General features: G+C 39.2%; 1 protein-coding gene and 1 pseudogene across 1 annotated transcript in view; one reads left to right on the forward strand and one right to left on the reverse strand.

Moving 5' to 3' along the window:
* ATG14 (autophagy related 14) overlaps positions 1-26,880 on the forward strand; it is a 457,705-nt gene that overhangs the window by 260,277 nt on the left and 170,548 nt on the right. The gene's annotated exons all lie outside the window — the stretch shown is intronic.
* Positions 18,473-19,940, reverse strand: LOC126959349 (abl interactor 1-like; annotated as a pseudogene).

Consider the following 26,880-nt stretch of genomic DNA (forward strand, 5'->3'; position numbering starts at 1 on the left):
CATTTTTCAAAGGGTAACTGACAAATTGTGATCCACACCAGACTTCTTGGTCTGAATGTTGCAGGGGTAGGGAGGGAGAGAAAAGAATGGAGGCATATCCAGGAGTCAACATTTATAATAGATAATATGTATGGATATTAAAATTTGACATCCTAGCTGGGCATGGTTGCAAACCTTTGTAGTCCCAGTGACTCAAGAGGCTGAGGCAGAAAGATCGCTTGAGCACAGGAGTTCAAAGCTACAGTGAGCTATGATTGCATCATTGCACTCCTGTCTAAGCAATGGAGCAAGACCCTGTCTCACAAAAAAAAAAAGATAAATTGACATCCACCTTAAACAGACCTAAATATATAATTTCACTGGTAATGCCTTCCATTTTCTCATGTTGGAATACCACCACCTTCCATTCTGCAAATATTATCCATAGTTAAATTTTGTGCATTTTTTTAGTAAATAGTGGTGAATCAATTGGACAAGGGAATATGATGCCTATCTCATATACACATGCACAAAAAATTAATTTGAAATGGACATAGACCTAAGTATGAAGAATAAAATAATGGTTTTAGAAGAAAACATAGGAGAATACCTTTAAAATCTTGATATAGACAAAAATTTGTCATACAAAGATTAAAAAATAAGCATAACACTATACATGGAAAATAATACTTCATTAAAATTCTTTTTATCAAAAGACACCATTAAGAGAGTGACATGCAAGCTAAATCCTGGGAGCAGACATTTGCAATACAGATATACAACAAAGTACTTGTAAAAAGTACATGTATCCAGAACATGTAAAGAACAGCTACAACTCCAAAAGAAAAAGACTGACATCTTATTTTTTAAATGGGTGAAAGACTTGAACAGGCACCTTACAAATGGCCAATAAGTATGTGTCCAGTATTGCTAATCATCAGAAAATTGCAAATTAAAACCATATTGGGTGGCAAATAAGAATACAAGATGCTCAATGTTATTAAGGCATTAGGGAAACACAAATTTAAAACATAATTAAATCCTACGGCATATAATCAGCTCTCTATATCTGTGGATTCAACCAACCTTGGATTGAAAATATTTGAAAAATAAATAAAATAACAAGACAATAAAAATAATACAAATTTAAAAACAATATATTATAACAACTATTTACTAGCATTTACATTGTATTAGGTACTATATGTAATCTAAAGATGATTTAAAGTATAAGGATGTGTGTAGTTTTACACAAATACTACATCATTTTATATAAGGGACTTGAACATCTGCAAATTTTGGTATCTGCAGGGGGTCTTGAAGTCAATTCCCTGTGAACACTGAATAATGACTGTACGTAATGGAATGACTAAAATTAAAAATTACGACAGTACCAAGTGCTGACAAGGATGCAGAGCAACTGGAACTCTCATGTATTACTGGTGAGACTGTAAAATGTCACAGCCACTTTAGAAAATAGCTTGACAATTTCTTATAAAATTAAATACACACACACACTATATATATACGTATATACACACACACATATATGTTTACACACATACACACGCATATATATAAAACAGGTTGAGCAGCCCTAATCTGAAAATTAAAAATCTGAAATGTTTCAAAATTGGGAACTTTTAGAGTGCTGACATGATGCTCAGATTTCAGATTTTCTGATAGGGGATGCTCAGCTGGTAAGTATAGTGCAAATACTCCAAACTCTTAAAAAATTCAAAATCCAAAACACTTCTGGTCCCAAGTATTTTAGATAAAGGATACTCAACCTGTAGTTTGCTAGGGCTGTCATTAAAAAATACCTTTAACATAGCTGGGTATGGTGGCTCACCCCTGTAATCCTAGCACTTTGGGAGGCCCAGGCAGGCAGAGCACGAGAAATCAAGAGTTCAAGACCAGGCTGGCCAATATGGTAAAACCCTGTCTCTACTAAAAATACAAAAATTAGCCAGGCATGGTGGTGTGTGCCTGTAGTACCGGCTACTCAGGAGGCTGAGGCAAGAGAATCGCTTGAACCTGGGAGGAGGGGGTTACAGTGAGCTGAGATTGCACCACTGCACCCTAGCCTGTCTCAAAAAAAAAAAAAAAATTCACAGTTCTGGAGGCTATCTCAAGGTACCGACAGGTTTGGTTTCTTCCGTGGTTTTCAGAGAGCCCTCTTCTTGCTGTGTGCTCATGGTCTTTCCTCTGTGCATGCACACCCCTGGTGTCTCTCTGTGGATTCTCATCTTTTCCCATAACTACACCAGATATATTGAATTAGGGTCCATCATAACAACTCCACTTGAACTTAAGTACCTCTTTAAAGGCCTTATCTCCAAATATAGCCACATTTTGGGGTACTGGGGGTTAGGCTTCAATCTAGGAATTTGAAGGAAACACAATTCATAAAACCATAAAACCAATAATCTCACTGCTAGGCAAATGAAAGATATATCACTGCTAGGATATATCCACACAGAGACCTATAGGTGAATGTTTAGGGCTTCTTTATTCATAATAGTCAAAATTTGGAAACAATGAACACCTGTAACTGTCAATCAGATACATTGTAGTGCATCAATACAGTAGAATACCAGTCAGCAATAAAAAAGAATGAATTTCTGAAACAACATGATGAATCCCAAGGACATTGTGCTGGCATGGTCTCAGCAAGAATGGAAAAGTAGAAAACTCTGAGAACCTGTCCCTCCACAGAAACACCAAAAGAGCTTCCAAAATCAATTTTAATCAGAACACTGGAAGATAGTCCAAGGGGAATGCTCAGATAGGAGAAGGGCCACAGAAACATGTTAGAAGAGCTTGGTGGCATTTTTCTTACCCTTTCTCTCTACCCCTCTGCAGCTTAACAGCGGTCTTGAAGACAGCAGTCCAAATTGGAAAGGAGGAAGCAAAACTATCTCAATTCACAAGTAACATGAACTTATATATAGAAAGTCCTATGGGATCTATAAAAAATTGTTAGAAATAATAAATGAATTCAGTAAATTTGCAGGATGCAAAATCAACGTACAAAAATCAGATGTATTTCTACACACTAGCAATGAACAATCCAAAAAGAAAATTTATTTATGATGGCATCAAAAGAATAAAATACTTAGGAATAAATTTATCAAAGTTGATGAAAGACTTTGTATTAGTCTGTTCACACACTGCTAGTAAAGAGATACCCGAAACTGGGTAATTTATAAAATAAAAAAGGTTTAATGGACTTATAGTTCCACATGGCCGGGAGGGTTCACAATCATGGCAGAAGACAAAAGGCATGTCTTACACAGCAGCAGACAAGACAGAATGAGCGCCAAGTGAAAGGAGTTTCCCCTTATAAAACCATCAGAACTCGTGTGACTTATTCACTACCACGAGAATAGTATGGGGGAAACCACCCCCATGATTCAATTATCTCTCACAGGGTCCCTCCTACAACATGTGGGAATTATGGGAGCTACAATTTGAGATGACATTTGTGTGGGAGCACAGACAAACCATATCAGACTTGTACACTGAAAACTGTAAAAATTGCTAAAAGAAAGTAAAGACCTAAATAAATGGAAACACATCCTGTGTTCACATATTGGAAAATTTAATATCATTAAGATGGCAACTCTCCCCAGAGGGATTTACAGGTTCAATTCAATCCCTATCAAAACCCCAAGGACCCCAAGAAAAGCCAATCTTAAAGTTCATATGGGAATTTTAAGGGAACCTAATGGTCAAAACAATCTTAAAAAAGAACCAAGTCAGAGGACTCACATGTTTCTATTTTGAAACATACTACAAAGCTTTAGTAGTCAAAACAGTGTGGTACTGGTATAAGGACAGACATCTAGATCAATGGAATAGAACTGAGAGCCTGGAATAAAAATCATGCATCTATAGGAAACTGATTTTCAACAAGAGTGCCAAGACAATCAAATGGGGGAAAGAACAGTCTCTTCAACAAATACTGCTGTAATGACTAGATATCCACACATAAAAGAATGACATTGGACTCTTCACCATTGTCTTAGTTCAACCATACTACTATAACAAAATACCTGAGTTTGGGTAATTTATAAAGAGTAGGAATTTATTTCTCATTGTCCTGGAACCTGGTAGTCCAGGATCAAGACACTGGCAGGTTTGGTTTCTGATGAGGGCCTGGGTGTCTCTACTTCCAAAATGGTGTCTTGTTGCTGTCCCCTTCAGAGAGGACTAACACTGTATTTTCACATGGCAGAAGAAAGAAGGGCAAAATGGCCAAACACTGTGTGAAGCCTCTTTTATATCTTTTATAAAAGCTCTAATCCCATTCATGAGGGAGGAACCCTCATGACCCAATAGCTTTGTAAAGACCCCACCTCTTATACTATCACATTTGGGATTAAGTTTCAACATGAATTTTGAAGAGGCCACATAACTTCAAACCATAGCAACCATATACAAAATGTAACCAAAAATGGATCAAAGACCTAAATATAAGAGCTAAGACTAGAAAACTCTTAGAAGAAAACATAAAGGTAAATCTTCATGACTTTGAATTTGGCAATGGTTTCTTAGATATGAACCCAAAACACAAGCAACAAAAGAAAAACTAAATTAGTTGGACTCCATCAAAATTAAAAACTCATATGCATCAAAGTACACTATTAAGATGGTGAAAAGACAATCCACTGAATGAGAAAAAAAATTTGCAGATCATATAGTTGGTAAGAGTCCAGTGTCCAGATAAATAAAAAACTCTTGCAACTCAACAACAAAGGACAAAAACCCAATTTTAAAATGGGCTTAAATAGATATTTCATCAAAGATAATACACAGATCACCAAGCACATGCAAAAATGCTCAATGTCGTTAGTCATAAGGGAAATACAAATCAAAACTATAATAAGATACAGCTTCACACCCATTAGGATGGCTATTATCTAAAAAACAAACAAACAAAAAGCAAAATGTTGGCAAGGATGTGGAGAAATTGAAGCCCTTGTACATTGCTGGTAGGAATGTAAAATGATGCAGCTGCTGCGGAAAACAGTATGGTGCTTCCTCAAAAAGTTAAACATAGAATTACCGTATAACCTAGCAATTCCACTTCTGGGTATGTACTACAAAGAATTGAAAGCACTTATTTCACATGGTATGCCTGTATCACAACATCTCATGTACCCATAAGTATATACACCTACTATGTACCCACACAAATTAAAAATTAAAAAATAATAAATTTTAAAATGACAAAAAGAATTGAAAGCAGGGACTCAAACAAAATATTTGTACACCAATGCTTGTTATAGCATTATTTATAATTGCCAAAAGATGGAAACAACCATGTCCATTGACTGATAAATAAGCAAAATGTGGTAGATCCATAAAATGGAATGTTATTCAGCCATAAACAGGAATGAAGAACTGAATCATGTTACAACATTGATGAGTCTTGAAAGTATTATGCCAAGTGAAAGAAGCAAGACACAAAAGGTTATGTTTTATATGACACCACTTACATAAAATATTCAGAATAGGCAAATCCCAGAAAGACAAAAGCAGATTAGTGGTTGTCAGGGACTGGAGGAAGAGGGAATGGAGAGTGACTACTTACTAGGTATAGGGTTTCCATTTGGGGTGAAAGTTCTGGAACTAGACAGACAACATTGTGAATGTACTTTATACCATGAACTGTATACTTTAAAATGGTTATAATGGTAAATGTTATGTTGTTTATATTTTACCACAATAAAAAGTTTTTAATAAAAACCAGTATGCTAAGTACAAGAAGCCAGACACAAAAGGCTAAATACTTTAGGATTCCATTTATATGACATTGTGGAAAAGGCAAAACTGTAGGGATAGAAATCAGATCAATGGCTGCCAGGGGCTCAAGATGGGGGAGGGGATTGATTACAAAAGAGTATGAGAAAAAGGGTCTATATTTTTATTTAGTGGTGATTATAATTTTATATATAATTATAATATATAACATTGTATATATTTGTCAAAATTCATCAAGCTGTAAAAAAAGATAAATTTTACTGTATATAAAGCATACCTTGTATTAGGATTTTCCAGAAAAAATTATATACATATATATATATCTCGCACATAGAAATATATTTTTAAATACATATATAAATGATATTTATTTTAAGAAAGTTTCTCATGCAGTTGCGGGAGCTGGCAAGTCCAAAACTTGTGGGGCAGAGAAGCAGACTAGAAACTCAGGCAGGAGTTGATGCTACAGCCTTGAGGCAGAATTTTCTCCTCTCTGAGAAACCAGTTTTGGTCTAAGGCCTTTCACCTGACTGGATGACGCTTACTCACATTGTTAAGGGCAATCTCCTTTACTTATAGTCAGCTGAATGATAATGTTAACCACGTCTACAAAATACTTCCACAACACCCAGGTTAGTATTTAATTAAATAACAGTACTATAGCCAAGCCATGCTGACACATAAAACTAACCATCACACACCTCAAAAACTTTCACTTTAAAAAATTAGGTCTCTGCTCATGACATCATGAACTTACATAATAAATACGTGTCTGATTAAAATAAATAAAAATGAAAAACAAAAAGAGTAGTGATTACCACTTTATCTCCATGAGAGTGGCTAAAAGACTGGCAACACTAAATGTTGGTAAGGATGTACAGCAACTAAAAGAACGGCCTTCCATTACTGGTAGGAGTGTACAGTGGTATAAACAATTGAGGGGCCGGGCGCAGTGGCTAACGCCTGTAATCTCAACACTTTGGAAGACTGAGGCGGGTGGATCCGCAGGTCAGGAATTCAAGACCAGCCTGATGGTGAAACTGCCCCCCCCCACCGCCCCGTCTCTACTAAAATTACAAATATAAGCCAGGCATGGTGGCGGGTGCCTGTAACCCTAGCTACTCAGGAGCCTGAGGCAGAGAATTGCTTGATGCTGGGAGGCGAAGGTTGCAGTGAGCCGAGATCGTGCCACTGCACACCAGCCTGGGCGACAGAGCGAGACTCCGTCTCAAAAAACAAACAAACAAACAAACAAACAAAAAACAATTGAGGAAACCTGCAGTAACTTAAAGCTAATACATATGTACTCTGTGAACCAGAAATTCTACTTCAGTATTTACACCCAGCAGAAATGCCAAAAGGCATGTACAAGAAGGTTCATAGCAAAAAACTAAAAGCAACTTGTATGTTCATCAACAGTAAAATGGATGAAAAAATGATATTTTGTATTCATATAATGAAATACTGTACAGCAATAAAAAAACCAAACTACTGTTACATGAAACAGCATGGATGAATCTCATAGACATGAGATTAAGCAAAAGAAGTTGGACACATACTGTATCATTCCATTTATATGAAGTTCAAGAACAGATGAAACTAATTGATGGTGATAGAGGTTCAGAATAGTAGTTACCTTTAGAAGTGGGGGCAGCATTGGCCGGGCACGGTGGCTCACGCCTATAATCCCAGCACTTTGGGAGGCTGAGGCGGGCGGATCACAAGGTCAGGAGATCGAGACCATCCTGGCGAACACGGTGAAACCCCGTCTCTACTGAAAATACAAAAAAACTAGCCGGGCGTGGTGGCGGGCGTCTGTAGTCCCAGCTTCTAGGGAGGCTGAGGCAGGAGAATGGCGTTAACCCGGGAGGCGGAGCTTGCAGTGAGCGGAGATCGCGCCGCTGCACTCCAGCCTGGGCGACACAGCGAGACTCTGTCTCAAAAAAAAAAAAAAAAAAAAAGGGAAGTGGGGCAGCATTGACTAGAAGGGGACATGAAGGAGCCCTCTCATAAGCTGGGAATGTTCCATATATTGATCTAGGTGGTACTGTATACTGGAATATACATATGTAAAACTTTATTGAGCTGTATGGCTAAGGTTTGTGTGCTTTGCTATACCAAAGTCATACTTCAATTTGGAAATAAAGTAATAAATAAAAACAAAATTGTACCCATCTTTCCAAGGGGCAGAGTGGGGAAAGTAGATAAGGGTATAAGTGAAACTAGGTTGGTCATGTGTTGATAAATGTTGAAGTTGAATGACAGGTATATGGAGGTTCATTGTATTTTCTCATTTAAAAATTATTTCCATTTTTTAAAACCCTTTTATCCATTCTAATAGGCCCATTTCAAAGCCATTTTTTCAATAAAGCTAAAAGATTTTCTCTCTTCTTCTTTTGAACTTGCAAAGCATTTTACTTCATCAGGAGAAACTCTCTTAACCAGCCTCCATTTAACTAATTCTCCAAATGAAATGGCTGTCTCCTCTCTGCTCCATACTGACTTTGTATATGGAACACAAAACACTTTTAAGTATAGGCTACCCTAGTACCCCCAGGCACTTCTATGCCTACAATTGGGTGGGCTTCTCAAAGATCTGTGGTATTCCTCATAAACCTGTTCATGTCAGATATCTGTTACTGTATTTTCATAATTTAGTCAAATACTGAGTACAAAAAAAAGAACTGTTTGTTAAAACTATGTGAATTGCTTTGGAAAGAGTTGGTAAAAGCAAATAGCTAGAAACTTTAATGTCAAATTAGGTGTGTATATAACTCTGAGTATATGAAAATCACTCAATTGTATAGTTTAAAGGAGTAGATTTTATGGTATGTGAATTTTATCTTAATAAAGCTGTTATAAAAAATTAGTTGTGGGTGAGATAACTACAAAAGATTGCAAAAACTTTCAAAAAATCCAGAAGACCTTTGCAATGACTTTGCAAATATCTTTAATTTCTCGTTCCTCTCTTAGGAGAATGTAAGGAATAACATTGGGTCTGTGGGGTATGGGAAGCAAAAAAGAAAATATAAAGAAAGTCATAGATAATGCTTTATGAGCGTGGTTTATGCCAGAAAGACAAATGTAGAACTGCAATCAGCAAACCTATGCCCAAAGAAATCTTGGCCCTACATCATACCTTTGGAGAATAAATCACATTGGTATGTTTTAGGATAAAACAAAGTTTTTAAAGATTAACATATTATTATTATTCCTCTACTGATAATTCCATATACAGTAGTTCCTCCTTATCCATGGTTTCACTTTCCACATTTTCAGTTATGTGCAGTTGGGAAATATTAATGGAAAATTCCAGAAATGAACAATTCATAAGTTTTAAATTGCATGCCATTCTCAAGCCATCCAGCTTCATCTCACCCAAGATGTGAATCATCTCTTTGTCCAGCATATTCACACCACATACACTCTGCACCTATTAGTCACTTAGTAGCTATCGTGGTTAATGGATTGAAAAAACATAGTTAGTTGACCCTTGAACAACATGGGTTTGAAATGTATGGGTCCACTTATACATGGATTTTCTTCTGCCTCTGACACCCCTCAGACAGCAAGATCAACCCCTTCTCATCCTCCTCCCCTTCCTCCTTAGCCTATTCAACATGAAGAAGGTGAGGGTGAAGACTTCTATTATGATCCATTTCCGCTTAATGAATAGTAAATATATTTTCCAGTTTTTGTGATTTTCTTAATAACATTTTTTTCTCTAACTTACTAAGAATACAGTATATAATATATATATAACCTAAAAAATACATGTTAATCAACAGTTCATGTTATCGTTAAGTTAAATTTTAGAGGAGTCGAAAGTTTTTTATATATATATGTGTGTGTGTGTATATATATATATATATATATATTTTTTTTTTTTTTTTTTTTGAGACGGAGTCTCACTCTGTCACCCAGGCTGGAGTGCAGTGGTGTGATCTCGGCTCACTACAACCTCTGCCTCCTAGGTTCAAGCGATTCTCCTGCCTCAGCCTCCCAAGTAGCTAGGATTACAGTAGGCACCCACCACCACGCCCAGCTAATTTTTGTATTTTTAGTAGAAATGGGGTTTCATCTTGTTGGTCAGGCTGGTCTCGAATTCCTGACGTCAGGTGATCCACCTGCCTTGGCCTCCCAAAGTGCTAGGATTACAGGCGTGAGCCACCATGCCGACCATATGTGGATTTTTGACTGTGCAGGTGGATGGGCACCCCTCCCCTTCACATGGTTGAAGGGTCAACTGTATATATAGGGTTTAATACTATTTGTAGTTTCAGGTGTCCACTGGGAGTCTTGAACTGTATTTTCCACAGACAATGAGATACTACTACATACATGTGGGCTTATTTCAGATATAATTTATAAACCATACAATTCACCCCTTTAAAGTGTACAATCCAATGATTTTAGTATATTAAGAGTTGTGCAACCATCACCACAATTATATAAATATTTTTATCATCCCAAAAAGAAATCCCATACCGATTAGCAGTCAATCTCCATTTTACCCCAGTCTCCTTACTTGGAAATGACTAATCTACTTTCTGTCTCTATTGATTTGCCTATAGAGACAAATCGATTTATGCCTGGGGCACCATCACCAAAAGAAGAGGAAATGGCTGCAAGCCTTCCCAAAACAACAGATGAGTACCACAGCATGCAACTAAATAAACTGCATCTCACCTTCAGAACAGAGCTTGGGGAGTGGGGGTGGGGGGGTTTCCTGCTTAATTGGAACCAGGTGCTGCAGTATTAAATCATGCTTATCCGATTGGGCTCAATGACCTACCTGTGCTCTAAAATAGTCATGTTCATCTTTTATTCTCTCCATGACTTAGTAGTTTCTTGAGCACAGTGAGTGTTCTGTAAATAGTTTAATTGACTAGAATTTACTCCCCCAGACCAAACAAATTCTCAACCCATATTGTGTAATTAAAAAGGAGACCTTAGGTAGTGTACTCTTGACTAATAGAATAAACAAAAGTAAAGCTTAGAGTGAATAACTATGGCCACTTAATATTAGTCAAATGTCTACTTACAGTAGAACCAAGGAAGAATTGTCTCAGTGATGACAGAAACCAAGCTCAAATTCCTTGAACACAGAAGGGACTAATTTATTGCTTGATGTCACAGAAAAGTCCAAGGAGAGTTTGGCTTCAGGTATAGCAAGATCCAAAGACTCAGGAATCCCTCACTCTTGCTCCCACCCATGGCTCTGCTTTCCTCTGTCAGCATCATTCTCTGGAAGGCTCTCTTTGGGAGTTTCCACCAATAGATTTAGGCTTTCACCCTATGAGATTCGTAACCCTAGGGAAAGGAGGAGATCTCTTTCCCAATAGTTCTAGCAAAAGTCTGGGTTTGATTTGAATATGGTCACATGCTGACCTCTGAAAAACCACTGTGGTTTTAGGAGGAAGGACTACGTCCGTTTTTGAGGCTCCAATTACATACCTACTCCTGAAGCCAGCTCCCTTCCATGTCATATGGAGTAAAAGTGGGAAAGAGGTGATTTTCCAAAGGAAAACTGGAGTAATGTTACCAAAGAAAGAGGTAACAGACACCAGGCCACCATGAACTATAGACGAGCACTGTAGCAAGCAGCTGAGTGAAATGCATCTCACCTTCATAACAGAGGCTGGATCCTCCTTTATTGGAATCAGCCTGGTGCTGTATAAATGCACAGGAATCTGACCTACCAGGGCTCAAAACCAAGCTCCGAGCCCAATTGTTGTACAGCCTTGGGTCACTTTCCTGACATTTCTGGAATTCAAGTTCCTCATATGTAAAAAGGCGGGCAATGAAAGTTACCACTCAGGGCTATTGTGAAGAGTAAGTGAAATAGATTTCTGAGAGAATGCATCTAGGATAATCTTGTGGTTAATGCTCACAAAACATCTTCTCTTCATTGTTCTTTACCTTTAAAACTTGCTTTTTTTTTTTTTTTTTTAGAAAGAGTCTCACTCTGTCGCCAGGTTGGAGTGCTGTGGTGTGATCTCAGCTCACCGCAACCTCCGCCTTCTGGGTTCAAGCAATTATCGTGCCTCAGCCTCCCGAGTAGCTGGGATTACAGGTGCGTGCCACCACACCCAGCTAATTTTTGTAATTTTAGTAGAGACGGAGTTTCACCATGTTGGCCAGGCTGGTCTTAAACTCCTGACCTCAAGTAATCCGCCAGCCTCAGCCTCCCAAAGTGCTGGGATCACTCCCAAGGTGTGAGCCACTGCACTTAGCCAAAAAACTTGCTTTTAAAGGAAATTTTCCAGAACTGGGCTTGTTCCATTCAATAAGTAGATTGAGTTACAACTATGCACTTAGCTTCATGTGATGCTGAAGGGAATATGAAGAAGAAAGAAGACAAATTCTGCTTATACTCTGATAGGACGACCTCTGCTATTTTCCTTCTGAAGTTTTGCAGAGAGCAGCGAATTGTAATGAAAGGATGTTTGGAAGTAAAGACTCCACGAGGTATTGAAGTCTCTAAGGAAACCTCATTATAGCATTCCTCTTCCCAGCCTGGATTCTGAACAATTTGAGAAATAAAAAGCAAATGTGAAGCACACGGAGGTCAATGTATCACCTTTAGAACCAGTAAAGATGAATTGGAATTCCATGCATGGCAGGCCAAGGCAGACGTCATCCTTAGAGGCAGAGTCCCTGAAGGGGAAGAGGAAGGAGATAAAGCTGAAGTAAGCCAGCCAGGGGGTCACTTTGACACCCCAGGGACAGAAAGGGTCCAGGAGTATGGTCAGCTGCAACTAGGAATTGGGAAAAGATGTTCCCGCGTCACTGATTTTTTCCACTCCTCAGATGCATGACATTGGATGAGTCCAGTAATCCCTCTATCCATTACCATCTTTTCTAAACCAAAGGATTTTACTAGATCATCTCTGAGATTTCTTCCAGGTCTACAGTGGTATGATTATATAAATTACTAAGCACATAGTAAACCATCTAAGAGCTCATATGACCTTATTTAGAAAGGAAATTACAAATCTTTTACACTTGAATCTGGAATTGCTTTTGTAAATGTGAAGCTACTATGACTTGAATTATACTTCTGTTTCAGAGGCTGACTTTATGAAGATCCTTAAGAAGTTTTAAAGTTAAATAAGATTCTTCTTCTTACCTTTAATCATTACTTTTACATCTCCTTTGAGGCCTGGAATCAAAAGTCACTGACCCATGAAGTGTCTTCCTCTTGCAAGTTGGGCAAATGGATTCACAACAAAATAAAACCCAGCATCACACTGACTGTTCAGGATCTGTTTCTGCTGGGTTGAGTCTCCTGGCCACCAGAATCCCAGAGCTCTCACCCAGGCTGAGATGCAGAAGCCACAAGCACAATGGGGAGAGAGAAAAATAAGAGAAGGATCCCATGACTTCGAGAAGTGAAATAAAGGAGAAGCAACAATACTCTGTGCCTACTCATGAGCGCCTCAGTATACTCCAGAACTTTCATTTCAGAAAGCTATACAGGAACCTTTGTCCAGAGACTGGCTCAGATGTTCTCATTAGATCTTAGCTTGAAGCCTCTTCTGGCAGTTCTTCCCTGTTTTTATAGTAAGTCTCATAATGCATGGTCCTGGACCCACAGCCCTGAGGCGGGTGGATCATTTGAGGTCAGGAGTTTGAGACCAGCCTGGCCAACATGGTGAAACACCATCTCTACTAAAAAAAATACAAAAATTAGCCAGGCATGGTGGCGAATGCCTATAGTCCCAGCTACTCAGAAGGCTGAGGCAGAAGGATTGCTTGAACCTGGAGGCAGAGATTGCAGTGAGCCAAGATCATGCCACTACACTCTAGCCTGGGTGACAAAGCAAGACTCTGCCTCAAAAATAAATAAATAAAATTAATTAATTAATTAAAAATGATGCTGAACAACAATGAGTTATGTTCAACTCATTGAGAAGTTGTGTTGCCAAGAGTGTGAGTGTGGTTGGAAAGATTAATGAAAGGTTTGTGTTTCGGTTTGTGGCTTTGGTCACTGCTTGCCTCCCTGCCTCTCAAGCTGCCCATTCGATTCAAATTAAGCAGTGTTTCTCAGACTGTGCCTGCCAGCATGTTGTACGTGCAGCTGCTGCCTTCCATCCATCACAGCCTAACTTACCCTGCTCCAAGTTCCAGGTCAGCCTTTCCTGATTGCATTCCTTGTCCCCGTCATGCTTCGAGCTGCCCTCCTTCTGGCTATTCATCACCCAGTGATTGTTGCTGTTAGCTGTCTTTCTCACATGACCAGTCCTGCAAAGTGTGCCAGACAGGAATGCCAGTGGGCTGGCTACATGCCAGGATGTTGCCTGGAATTTGTTAGTGCTCTTAAGCACCATGGATAAATGCCACTGGTGAAACCTGTGTGAAGCCAACTGCAATATCTAAGGACATCTAAGGCCCAGCTTTTTGTCTACGAAGTTAGAAATCATCCTTGAGTCTATGTCTGGGCTGCCATATGAACTAGTGCTTAAATATAATACAGGCTCTTGAGTCAGACTTACAGGGGCCTTCCAGCAATCTGAGAAGTTACTTTAGCTCTGCTCCATTTCATACCTCCAAGGGCCGTTTTGAGGACTGCATGAGTTAATGTATGTAAAGCATGTAGAACAATGCCTGTCACATTAAAAGCCCTAGGAGTGTTTGCTATTGCTATTTTTTTAACTCACTGTGCTTATTGTGCTTAGATTGACCACTTCAGATCATTTATTTATTCCTTTCATCAATATTTACTGAGTGCCTATGATATTCTGGGCATTATGTACAGTGATTCTTTTGCTGTACGGTAAGCCTTGGTATGGTCATCTGGAAATCCTTTTGCACTCTTGGTTGTACTTATTATGGAGGCAGTAAGACCCCAGAGAAGAAACCGCTGACCAGTGCACCTAGGCATGCAGATCCTTAGGCAGCCTCTCTTGAGGCTGCCATGCTCCCAGAACAGCACAGAAAGAACAGAGGCAGACAGCGGTCAGTGAAAGACACAGTGTCAATTCAAGCAGATGTTCGCCCCTTCCCCTCATCCTCTTCTCTCTAGAACTTTGAGGTATTTCCAGGCAAGGGGGAGGTTGGAGGGAGAATAGGGATAGATGAAGGTAGAGGTATGAAGAAATCTTGCAAATGACTAAGCTTAACTTTATGCCAATATGGAAAGATAAAAGTTGAAAATGGAATTAAATTGATTTAGAGAAAATCACTAGGGTAAAGCATGTAAAATTGCTGATATCTGACAATTTTTGACATGCAAAAACATCAAATTGATGTTGTTCAGCCTATAAAAGGTGCAATATTTCATGTACCTCCTGAGTTCATAGAAAACATTCATAGTTGCCACACCTGCTTTAGATTTTTCACTGTCTTAGAAAAGCTCAGATATAAGAAATCTTCATCAGGACTTTCTCTCCTTAAATTGAAAAGTAAAGACAAATTTGGGAACATGGTTACCTGTGTTAGAAATTTGATGAATGATAGCTCAGAAGCCTAGATAACAACTGATATGTGGAAGTCTTATTTATTCACTCTATAAACCAACATCAACTGATTGGATTTCCTTTCTTTAGTCCATTTTCTAACTGAATCCTAGTAATACCCCTTCACAAAATAGGTTTGTTAAAAAGCTCAGCAATATTAGAGATCTCCAGAAATTTTCAAGATCAAAGTAAATGGTAGGCTGTATTCCTGCCAATTTCTTCATACTCACTAAATGTTTAGGTATATTCTCATCTGGTTGGCTACAGAGAACAGGCACTTTTTTTTTTTTTGAAACAGAGTCTCGATCTGTCACCCAGGCTGGAGTGCAGTGGCGCTATCTCGGCTCACTGCAAGCTCCCCCTCCTGGGTTCACACCATTCTCTTGCCTCAGCCTCCCGAGTAGCTGGGACTACAGGTGCCCACCACCACGCCCAGCTAATTTTGTTTTTGTATTTTTAGTAGAGAGGGTTTCACCGTGTTAGCCAGGATGGTCTCGATATCCTGACCTCGTGATCCCTCCGCTTCAGCCTCCCAAAGTCCTGGGATTACAGGCATGAGCTACCGTGCCCGGTCCAGGCACATTTTTTAAGGATGACTCTCTGTATCACCAGGATTGTAGACAGTTCATCTAAAATGAATGCCAATGCATGTGTTACACATCTTAAAAACAAGTGTACCCAATGTCCAAGCAAATTCTCCACCTAGAAATTTACTTGAAGAAGATAATTAAAGACATACATAAACATTTAGTTGCAATGGTTGTATCAGTCAGAAAATAACTGGCACATTCAAACCAAGATAATTAGAGTGGTGTTAATTCATAAAGATGTGGAGGAGTTGTAGAAAAACTGCAAGGTATGGTGCAGGTGCCCAGGACTAGCAGCAGCAGCAAAGCTATCACCACCCTTAGGCCCAAAAGAAAGGGACGGGTTCTGAGAACTGGGAAGGAGTGTTGTATAGAGTTAGCCACCTTGAGAAGAGCGCTCTTCGGTCGAGAAGTACAGCCAGTTCTAGGAGCCCTCACAACAAAGGAACCAGGGGACTGACACTCTGATCTCACCCTCGTCCCTCCAATCTCCTGCTGGGGAGAGATGTTGTCTGAAGCTGACTGGAAGCCAGAGGGCAAAGGAACTAGTTAATGTAAGCCCTGAAGAAGAGTAGAGCCGAGAGAAAAATGGAAAAGGGTAGAAAGTGGATATGGAGGAATGAACAAGAGAGATCTGGCATAAAGATGTTCATTGAGGCACTGTTTAAAATAACATAACATTGGAAATAATCTAAGTCTCCCAAACTGGAAGGAAATATAAACAATTTAAGGTATATACGCCAAGTGAAGTGCTATGCAATCCACTTGAAAAATGAAAAGCAGAAGATAGCTAGCTGATCACTAATGATACTTTGTTTAAAAGTGAAAAGGCAAAACGCCAATAAAATAATCATATTGATTTGGTAGCAATAATGGGCTTTAATTTTCAAAAATAAATGTTTTTTACTAGTCTTACCATTCATTACGCTGTTATAAGTCTGTAACATCCAGTATCCAACCGTAATTTGAAATCCAAACAAATCCTCAATACATGGAAACTCACACTTGAATGTTCTCCTTTAATATCCTAAGCAATATAGAATTACATACACGATAACAAGAGAAAACACTTCTTTAGCCCTGCCTTAAATTAAGAGGAGACACACAAATACCTGTGTTACCTTTCAATTATGTCAAAAGACAATACAAATCTGTTGGTTAGGTATATCTCTGTTCACTGAATAATACCTGATCCACCTTCTTTCCCAATTATTTTATTTTAAAACCTTAACGTTGTTAGCATCAGGAAATGGAATAAATAGTGCCTATTCACAAATCATTTGCATCCAGTTTTACAATATGTAAAAGATCCTTATAATTGCCTTTCGTTGAATTGGTATACCATAGTCCACCGTAAAACTGAAGGAATGATACGGCAATCTTCAAGAATTTTACCTACAAAGTGAATGTGCACACTGTGGCACATTTTCTAAGCCCTAAAAGTTTATTTAAGGCCAAGTGTGGTGGCTTGCACCTGTAATCCCAGCACTTTGGGAGGCTGAGGTGGGCAGCTCACGAGGTCAGGAGATCAAGACCCTCCTGGCCAACATGGTGAAACCCTGTCTCTACTAAAAATACAAAAATTAGCTGGGCGTGGTGGCGCACGCCTGTAGTCCCAGCTACTCAGGAGGCTGGAGCAGGAGAAACACTTGAACCCAGGAGGCAGAGGTTGCAGTGAGCTGAGATCTTGCCACTGCACTCCAGCCTGGTGACAGAGTGAGACTCCACCTCAAAAAAAAAAAAAAAAAAAAAAATTTGTTTAGAAAAGGAATTCAGTGGATGAACTTGTAAATAGTCATCTCAGATTTTGAATCTATAAAAATTCATCACATTGTTGTTGGGACAAATTGAGATAAGGCTACAATTTTTTCCAAGTCAATATATTGAGAAAACAGAACTGTATTTCTACAATAAGTCACTATCTTTTATTTTTTTAAAGAAAATCAGTGAAAGAAAAACAAAAACCTTTGGTTCACTTATGTACTCATGAGTGGAAAAAAAATTATAATGTAAATCCCACTCCTTAAAAAACTTAGGTACAAATTACAGCACTACAGATAACCCTCCATTTACTTCTTTTGTTTCACATGGAGACCTTGGTGATTCAATTCATTTTAAGAGACCTAAGTATGAGTTCTCCAGGGAAATATTACACAAACTGGAAGCATCTTGGAACTTTTAAGTATATTCCAAAATATATATTTTTATGCATGCTTTAAACAAACAGTATTTTTTAAAATCAGAGAATCTAAACAAAAAGAATGATGAGCACTAGCATCTAAGTTTTCCGACTTTAGCATTTAAGTAGTCTGACATAGCATTCATTAGTAACCAAGCTGCCCTAAACATGTACAATCCAAATCATGATTTGTTAAACATTACACCCTACTTCCCCAGAACATTTAGGCTGGTCATAAAGTTAAAAATGTGTAAGTAAGTACATAAGCATCATGAGTTATGGACAGCCTCTTGTATAAATTGCTGTTTAGCAATACACAAACTGCTTCAAAGATTTATGCTTATGGGTAGACATTCAATTATATCAATAAAACAGCACGTCCTGAAAATATGGGCACATTTTAAAACCTACTAAGATGATTCTGTTAACCACAACCGTCCCACAACATGACTGAGTAATAATAAGAATCTACTTTAAAAGAAAAAAAAAAAAAAAAATTAATCAGCATAGTGAATGATTGATTCAACATAGCTCCTAGGGAACAGACCAGTCACCTGATTGAAGACTCCTTCATATAAGCCATCACCATTCTTTATAACATAAATGACTGCACCCTCCATAAATGACAGCTATCACCCTTGTCTTTTGTATAATCATACACTGCAATGATGTTCTCAATATAATTATTGGAGGACCAAGCAATATCCTTATCTGCATATGAAACATTATACTGAACTACTGCAGCCTCCTCATCTTCATAATCCACTGGAGTGGGTGGTGGTGGAGGTGGAAAGTCATCAAACATGAGAACATTATCTGGTGGTGTCGGTGGTGGAGGAGTTGAACTATCCAATAATAGGGAGTGAAGGTGTAGGTATAGCAATGTGAATACTAACACTACTGCTTCCTCTGTTTTCTTGACTTGCCTTCCTCCACTACTTCCATTGTGTGCCTTGATTTCTGATTTAATGAAGCTGACCTGCCTGGATTATGATGACTTCCAAACCTAGCAGGATGCATCATATATATAGTCATTAGAAACAGTTGGGGGTTTAATGGGTTCCAGGGTTTTATAAGCAGTATTCTGTCCCAGTAATTCCTGGCCTCATATGGGAAGACTTGGTGGTTTTGGATAGAAGGATTTGTTCTTGGCAGTGTGCCAATTCTTTTTTTTTTTTTTTTTTTTTTTTTTGACAGAGTCTTGCTCTGTCACCCAGGCTGGAGTGCAGTGGCACGATCTCAGTTCACTATAACCTTCACCTCACGGGTTCAAGCAGTTCTCCTGCCTCAGCCCCCTGTGTAGCTGGTATTATAGGCACCCGCCACCACACCCAGCTAATTTTTTGTATTTTTAGTAGAGACAGGGTTTCACCATGTTGGCTAGGCTGGTCGCAAACTCCTGACCTCAGGTGATCCACCCGCCTCGGCCTCCTAAAGTGCTGGGATTACAGGCGTGAGCCACCGTGCCTGGCCAGCAGTGTGCCAATTCTTGCAGGCTGGTTATTGACATGCTTGACACCATGGCTCACATCATTCAGAACTGCGTAGGCAATGTGTATCCGAACATACCTTATAAGACGCTCCATATTTGCAGGCGCTATTACTTTGTGAATTCTTGATGTAATTTTATGTGTTGTCCCAATACCAATCTCTCTTTGAGCCACTTTCTCTTTATTAATATCCACAGTCTGTGAGATATGATTGATGAAAGACTCCATTCTTCAAAGTTGAAAGGCTTGGATGTTCAGCAACTGGAGTACATTGTTAGACACTGCAGTTTTTTGATAAGTGACACTAACTAGAGATCTTGTTATGTAGGCTTTGGTCTCTTCTAAAGCTTTTCTCTTGTCTTCATAGTAGTTTGCCACCTGGGTCAGGTTCTGGTAACTCTATCAGTGCCCTCTTGTGAGACAGGATCTCCTCCTCTAGTGACATCTGCAGCTCTGCCATTTTCCACCCTTCTGTATTGGTTCCTCTTTCACTAAAGAAACAGAGGCAGCAAGTTCTACTGAGGCTCCCAGCACCTCATAGCCTGGATCCAAACCACCTTGCCACCTGGTGTTGTCAATTTGTTAATATTTTGTTGAGGATTTTCGTATCTATGTTCATGAGAGATATATCTGTAGTTTTCTTGTAATGCCTTTGTCTGATTTTGGTAGTAAGATAAGTATGGCCTCACAGAACGAGTAAAGAAGTACTACTTCTGCTTCTATTTCTAGAAGAGATTGTAAATAATTAATGTAATTTCTTCCTTAAATGTTTGGTAAAGTTACCAGTGAACCCATCTGGGCTCTCTGTTTTGGAAGGTTATTAATTATTGATTCAATTTATATAGAAGACACAAGCCTATTCAGATCATCTATTTCTTCTTGCGTGAGTTTTGGCAGATAGTGTCTTTCAAGAAATTGGTCCCTTTTTATCTAGGTTATCAAATTTCTGGATTTAGAACTGTTCATAATATTCCTTTATCATCCATGTATTAATAGTATATATGGGACTTTCAGTCATGTACTCTTTCATTTCTGATATTAGTCATTTGTGTTCTCTCTCTATTTTTCTTAGCCTGGCTAGAGGCTTATTACTTTTGTTGACCTTTACAAAAAACTAGCTTTTGATTTTATTGACTTTCTCTCTTGACTTCCTGTTTTCAATTTCATTGATGACTGCTCAAATGTTTATTATTTCTTTTCTTCTGTTTACTTTGAATTTAATTTGTTCTTCTTTTTCTAGTTTCTTTAGGTGGAAGTTTAGATGATTGACTGTAGATTTTTCTTCTTTTCTAATGTATTTATTTAATGCTATAAGTTTCCTTCTAAGCACTACTTTCACTGCATCCCACAAATTTTGATAAGTTGTATTTTCCTTTTATTTAGTTCAAAAGATTTTTTAATTTTTCCTGAGATTCCTTTTTTGACTTGTGTGTTATTTAGAATTGTTAAATCTCCAAGTATTTGGGGATTTTTCCAGCTATCTTTCTGTTATTGATTTCTAAGTTTAATTTCCTTGTGGTCTGAGAGGAGATATTGTATGATTTTTATTGTTTTTAGTTTGTTAAAAATTAAATGGGTCTGTCTTGGTGAATGTTCCATGGAAGCTTGAGAAGAATCTATAATCTCCTGTTATTGGATGAAGTAATCTACAGATACCAACTATATCCAGTTGATGAATGGTGCTGTTGAGTTCAACTATGTACTTACTGATTTTCTGTCTGCTGTATTTGTCCATTTCTGATACAGGGGTGTTAAAATCTCCAACTATAATGGTGGGTTCATCTATTTCTCCTTGCAATTCTATCAGTTTTCACTTTATGTATTTTGATGTCCTATTGTTAGGTGCATACATATTAAGGATTATTATGTCTTCTTGGAATACTGACCCTTTTATCATTACGTAAGTTGGTTCTTTTCTTTTCTTTGAGACAAAGTCTTGCTCTGTGGGCCAGGCTGGAGTGCAGTGGCATGATCTCTCACTGCAACCTCTGCCTCCCAGGTTCAAGCGATTCTCCTGCCTCAGCCTCCCGAGTAGCTGGGATTACAGGCATGCACCACCATGCCCAGCTAATTTTTTAATTTTTAGTAGAGACAGGGTTTCACCATGTTGGCCAGGCTGGTCTCGCACTCCTGACCTCAGGTTATCCACCAGCCTCAGCCTCCCAAAGTACTGGGATTATAGGCATGAGCCACCACGCCCAGCCGGTTGGTGAATTTTTTTTTTCCTCTTAGTACTTTTAAATATTTCACTCCATTCTCTTTTAGTTTGCATGGTTACTGTGGAGAGGTCATATGTAATCCTTATCATTGTTCCTCGAAAGGCAGATTATTGTTTCTCCAGCTCTTTTCAAATTTTTCTTTGTCTTCATCTGAAATTTGAATATAATATGTCTAGTTGTAATTTTTTCTTTGGCATTTATCCTGCTTGATGTTCTCTGAGCTTCCTGGATCTGTGCTTTGGTGTCTGACATTAATTTGGGGAAATTCTCAGTCTTCATTGCTTCAAATATTGCTTCTGTTCCTTTCTTATCCTTCTGATATTCCCATTATGTATATGCTCTGCTTTTTGTAGTAGTCCCACGGTTTTGAATATTGTGTTCTGATTTTTCAGTCTTTTTTCTCTCTGCTTTTCAGTTTTACAAGTTTCTATTGCAATATCCTCAAGCTCAGAGATTCTTTCCTTAGTCATATCCAATCTCTAATGAGCCCATCAAAGGCATACTTCATTTCTGTGACAGTCTTTTCGTATCTCTAGCATTCTTTTTTTAGAATATCCATCTCTCTGTTTATGTTGTCTATTCCATGTTGTCTGCTTTTATCATTGAAACCCTTAGCTTATCAATTATAGGTTTTCTTGGGGGAATTTGTATTATTTTAATTATTTTTATGTACAGAAAACTCAACAGTGTACATTTAACTCACTTTGGTGGCAAGTTCTTTAGCCTTTGCCTTTTCCATATGGGCAATGTGAGCCACAGACTTGGGACCCAGGGCCTTGCCTCCCCATTGATGGTGGATCTCACCAGATCTGTCATTGTAATTGGTCCTGATAGCTTCCACCAGCTTAGCCAAAGCCCCTTTGTTTTCCGAGTTAACCTGTGTGAAAGCAACATTGGTGTAGGTCTTCCTGTGGACTAGACATCCCAGCCTTGCCTTCCTTTGGATAATGCAGTAAGGGGCCTCCATTTTATGACACAGGGCAGGCAGGAAGACAAGCAGCTTGATGGGCTCCACATCCCGTGCAATCACCATGGGCTGAGCCTTCTTGTTCTCCACCAAGGTGGTGACGATGTTAATTCCTGCTCAAAGGACAGGTGGTCTCTTAGTGAGGATGCCCAGTTTGCCCGGAGCTTTCTTCTCAGCCAGGGCCAACAGCCTCTGCTGCTTCTGTTGCTTTGTCTCTGGGCCAACTTAAACAGCTGAGTAGCTGTTTGGCGTTCCAGGGCCTGGATGAACTGGTTAATCGCAAGAGGCACTTTCAGCCACTTATAGGGAATGGCTCTCTGCCCTCATATAGCGGGGCCATTTCACAAAACGGGTGAGGTCCCTTTCAGGCTGGATGTCCTGACCAATGCCAAAATTCTTAGGCTTTTTCTCAAACAGGGGATTCACCACTTTCTTGGCCTCCTGCTTCTTTATGACAGAGGGGGCCAGAGCCACCTTTTTGCCCTTGGCCTTCTTTTCAGCATCTTGGGTGGCAGGAGGAGAGAGCAATTACAGTTTTTTAAATTCCAAATCAGATAATTCCAACATTCCTGCCATATCTGAGTCTGGTTCTGATGCTCATCCAGTCTCTTCAAACAGCGTTTTTTGCCTTTTAAGCTTTTGTTAAAGGTGAACATGGTGTACTGGGTCAAAAAAAAAAAAAGTAAAATAAATAGCATTTTAGTAATGCAGTGGTAAGGTGTCAGGGGAGAGGAAGTGTTCTATAGCCCTGCAGTTAGGTCTCAGTTTTTATTGTTTTCTTTCTCTCTCTTTCTTTCTTTCTTTCTTTCTTTCTTTCTTTCTTTCTTTCTTTCTTTCTTTCTTTCTTTCTTTCTTTCTTTCTCTTTTTTTTGAGACAGAGTCTTGCTCTGTCGCCCAGACTGGAGTACAGTGGCACAATCTCAGCTCACTGCAACCTCTGCCTCCCTGGTTCAAGCAATTCTCCTGCCTCAACTTCCCGAGTGGCTGGGATTGTAGGCATGCACCACCATGCCTGGCTAATTTTTGTATTTTTAGTAGAGACAGGGTTTCACCATGTCGGCCAGGCTAGTCTCAAACTCCTGACCTCTGATGATCTGCCCGCTGAGCCTCCCAAAGTGCTAGGATTACAGTGTGAGCCACTGCACCCAGCCTAGTCTCAGTCTTTTGTTGAACCAGTGCCTCTGCACTGTGAACTTCACGCGTGCTTTTCAGGTGTTTTTCCTCTTAGGTGAGCCAGGATAGAGGAGGCTGGAGTTGGGTCTTTCACTTCCCCCAGGTAGGTGAGGGCATGATAAAGCACCGGCAAGTAGGGCTCTGGTAAAATAGTTTCTCCTGAGGAAGGCCTTGTTAGGAAGAAGCAAACGCTCTGGTGTGTTTCAAAATGGTTCCTTTTTCCCCTCCCGCTGCCAGAAGCACAATATTTATGATCTAATATGATATGTCTAGTTGCAATGTTTTTGGCATTCATCTTGCTTGATTTTGAGCTTCCTGGATCTGTGGTTTGGTATTAATTTGGGGGAAATTCTCAGTCATTATTGCTTCAAATATTGTTTCTGTTTCTTTATTATCCCATAATATTATCCAATATTTATTGTGAGGACCTGGTAGACTTCCCAGAAATAAAACTCACAAAAATGTGCCCCAACTCGACTGGGTCTCCCTGGAATTTTTAACTCTCAGAGCTGCCCACACTGAGCCTCTATTAATTCATCAATTACAGTTCAGTTATCCTGCCGCTGGTTCCGCAGAGGTTTCTGCTCCAGTAAGTTGTGATTCTGCTCTTGCCTGTCTGTCTCTCCAGTCTTTGAGGCAGCAGTTTGCCCTGTGATCTCAGTCTCTGACAGATCTAAGAAGAGCGCTCGATTTTTCAGTTTGTTCAGCTTTTTACTTATTGTAAGGCCAGAGTGGTAACTTCTGAGCTTCTTACATGCCAGGTGGGAAACCAGAAGTCCTATCTAGGTTTTTTAAAAATTCACGCATTGTATGTAATTATCTAAAATTGACATGTATTACTTATATAGTAAAGAAAAAGGTTCGTTTTTGCTTTTGTTTTTCCTGCTTAACATATGCAGTTTCTTCTTCAGTAAAGCTCAAGTCTAAGGCTTCTGAGGCTAGATTCCATATAAGGAGCAAACAGGATTTGGGAAATACTATTCTACTATAGACCATGCTTTATCATAATGGCTTTTAAATTTGCATTTGTTGCCTCATGACCACAAAATGGCTGTTGTGATTTCAGATATTATATCTCAATTCAAGGTAAGAAGAGAGGAAAAGCAGCATAAGCCCTGTCTGTCCTTTTCACTAGGAAGACAGAAAATCCTTAACAAATCTTGCTTCAGTCTGGTTGACCAGACCTATGTTTCAGGGATGCTCCTAGCTACAAGAGGCTAGGGAAAGAAGGCTCTGAATGGAAATGTGGTGGGCAGGCAAGAAAGGTATTGAGAATGACTGCTGGGTTAGACAATCCAACGTAACTTTAGAATATTTGAAAATGGTATTAACCTTTCCTTCGCATTATTGATCATTCCTTCTGCACAGACAAGAATCAGACATTCACTAAGCTTGTGAGTTTAATGTAACCCTGCTGACTCATAGTGTTTATTCAAAACCAATACCTTGATATTATCAACTGAGTCAGGACTAAGCAAAACTATTTTTAATAAAACAATTTAAAGTTCTAGCAGGAGAAAACACGATTGTTTTAATCTCTATCAACCCCACTTTCCCACCTTATTAATTATACTTTTGGAAGATCTGGATAAGCCTACTCAATCTTCAAGTCTCATTAAATATTTCCTCTTTATTGAGTCCTTCCCTAGACCATAAATCAGTTTAAGAACTCCCTGCTTTATGTTCTCATAGGCCTCTGTTCTTCCCTTACCACAATACTAATGCTTTATTTCAATTCCTGATTAGAGTTCTGCCTACCTGACTAAAAACTAAAGTTCATTGACGTCAAGGATCATCTTCCCTGTTCACTGCTGATATGTAGTATAGACTGTCAATAAATGTTTATTGAATGAATGAATGATTGCATCCCCCTTCCAACACCACCAAAAACTTCAAGATATCTATTATCCTATAATTGCCACACAGGGTCAAATTAGGACATCAAAACTACTCAGAATAGTTAAAGCAGAGGGAATTTACCTCACTGAATTGATAACACAGGAGATAAAACATGCTGAGACTGGATCTCAGCATCTGAGACTACCTGAGAAGACTACCTGAGAATGGATGGTACCCCAGATGGGCAGAACAACAGCAAGAAGCTCTTAGGACCCTTGGGTTGGAGGGACAACAGGAAAAACCAGTATTACCACAACCCCAGGGGGTCACAAATGTACAGCAGAAGTCCCAGTACAGTGTGGTTTACCTGGGTCCCCTATTTAGAGTCTCACAAGGTCAAAATCAAGATGTTGGCAGGGCTGCATTCCTTTCTGAAGGCTCTAGGTATAAATCTGCTTCCAAGCCCGTTCCGGTTGTTGGCAAATTCAGCTCCATGATAATGTAAGACTGTGGTCCCAGTTTCCTTTGTGTGGTGCCAAATAGGAGTGACTTTCAACCTCTAGAGGCTGCCCACATTCCTTGGTTCATGCCTCCCTTCATCTTCAGAGCCAGCAATGGCAGATCAAGTCTTTCTCATGCTTCCAATTTCCCAGACGTCCCCTCTGCCTTATCTCTCCTGCTCCCGGCCAGAGAACTCCTCTTTTAAGGGCTCATGTGATTAGAGTGAGTCCGCACGGCTAATTCACAATAGTCTTCCCATCTCATAACCTTAATCACATCTACAAAGTCCCTTTTGCCAGGCAATGTATGGACATCTTTGAGGAACCATTATGCTGGCTATAACAGCCTCCCATTAGTCAAACCCAGCTCGATTTCAGCTGGTACAAGGGGCTGAGAAACAGGCCTGCAGAGCAGGAGAAGAGTGAGGAATAGATCTGAGGACAAGCAGGCTCAGAATCACTACATTCTAAGATGACACCATGTTTTTTCTTCTCAAACTTGGACTGGCCTAACAGATAATTGGTCCGATTTCAACTTGTCAAAGATAATGAATTAATCCCAATTACTATAAAAACAAACAAACAAAACCCACAGTGGTAACATACCCTGCAATTATATTAATTCAAATACAAGGCAGTTGTCAATTGGCTTCCATTATCTGCCCACCCCTGATTCTCAAACAAAGGTCAGCTAAAATTATTATTTTCTGCAGAGGA

Source organism: Macaca thibetana, chromosome 7, assembly GCF_024542745.1.
Source record: "Macaca thibetana thibetana isolate TM-01 chromosome 7, ASM2454274v1, whole genome shotgun sequence".
NCBI classification, from domain to species: domain Eukaryota; kingdom Metazoa; phylum Chordata; class Mammalia; order Primates; family Cercopithecidae; genus Macaca; species Macaca thibetana.